Below are 1584 nucleotides of genomic sequence, written 5' to 3' on the forward strand. Positions count from 1 at the left end.
AATTTTGTATCTTAAAAAACACCAGAATAAAGCTTTGTTGACTTATGATACAAAAAAATGTGTTAAGATATCTATGTGTGTAATGGGCCTGAAGTGAGTTGATGTCAAATGACCTGAAACCACACAACAGTTGCTAGTTTATAAGCGTTAGGGTTGAGGCTATAGTTTGGGTTATAAATATATTAATACTTGCAGCAATCACAACAATAAGCCATCAAGTCATATAGCAAAGTGCAAAAAAAAGAGAAGGTCCCAGGACGGATCCCTGCGGTGCTCCCCAGATGAAACGCTGTCGAGGAGAACCGAGATGCCTCCACGGTAAAACATGAACGTAACGTCAACAAAACCTGTCGCAGCGTAAATTATGACGCTGTGACGAAGTGTGGAAGACTCACTCAGGTCAAGTTGAACTGAAATAGAACATTCAAGAGCTAAATGAGGACTGTTTGCAACCTGAGTCACTGCGTCTGCACCGTGTTTAGAGCAGCAGATCAGGACCGAGGGTTTTAATGTGAAGTCATACTAAAAGGTTAGCTTACGTGTTAACAAGTAACATGTATAGCCGACGTGTGAGCGGATGGAAAAACAGAGACCTTCTCCACCTTCTCGCTGCCTATATAACAGCTTGACGACTGATAGTGAAGTACAGGGGAGATTTTTGAGGTGAAAACCTTGAAAATGCTAAGTGCAGTTCACTTAACGGCCACTAGTGTCTTTAATACGAGTTACATTCACGATAAATATGATTCTCACAACACAACGCGATTATATTCTGATTATATAGTTGCAGGATATCATTTTGAAGTTCAAGAAAAACATATATGTGTAAGATTATTACACATGTATGATTCAATGATCATGCAACCACCCACTGAACACAGCGTATGGGTTATTGCAGACATACTAGAGGACAATATGAGCACTGTATTGATTATGTGTGAGCTGAAATAATCACAAGGTTGTTTTAAAGTATAGATCCAATAAAGTAGGATATTGTATGGGTACCAAAGGGGATAACATAAAGGAAAACATGTTCATAAAGATTTTTATAAGATCAATAATTTATAATATCTATAATATTTGAATATTTCCTTTATCATTAATTTTTTTTCTTGGATTAAAAACCAAAATGAAGCTTTTTTTTTCACGGTTTGAAGAGCCTCCTTTTGCAGCAGCAAGCAGCCCGAGGAGATCCCCTCTCGTCTGTGCGCGTGCATGGGGTGAACTCTCCTGCTTCTCAGCCAAAAAGGTACGCGCGAGGCATGAGTGACAGGCGTTGGCCCCGCCCCTCCCCGCTGCAGTGGTGCGCTGCTGAGTCGAAGCGCAACAGCCCGGAGAGCGCAGCAGCGACTTCACCGCCGCGACTTTGGTGAGTTGGAAAAGCTCTGATTTATGAAAGAAAACCTCCTGAACAGAAAAGAAATACATTTTCCTCTCCTTCGAGGTTTGTGGTGAAATGCGTGTGTCTGTGTGTATGAAATGCGGGGGTTGTGTTTGGCGGTGGGACTACTTTATCTCTTCTCTGTGTCTCCCCGTGTAGATGACAGAGGGCTGCTTTTTTTTTTTTTTTTTTTTTTCGGGAGC

The sequence above is a fragment of the Clinocottus analis genome, unplaced genomic scaffold (assembly GCF_023055335.1).
Source record: "Clinocottus analis isolate CAN_PGR_092001 unplaced genomic scaffold, fCliAna1.0.p SCAF_21, whole genome shotgun sequence".
In the NCBI taxonomy this organism is placed as follows: Eukaryota; Metazoa; Chordata; class Actinopteri; order Perciformes; family Cottidae; genus Clinocottus; species Clinocottus analis.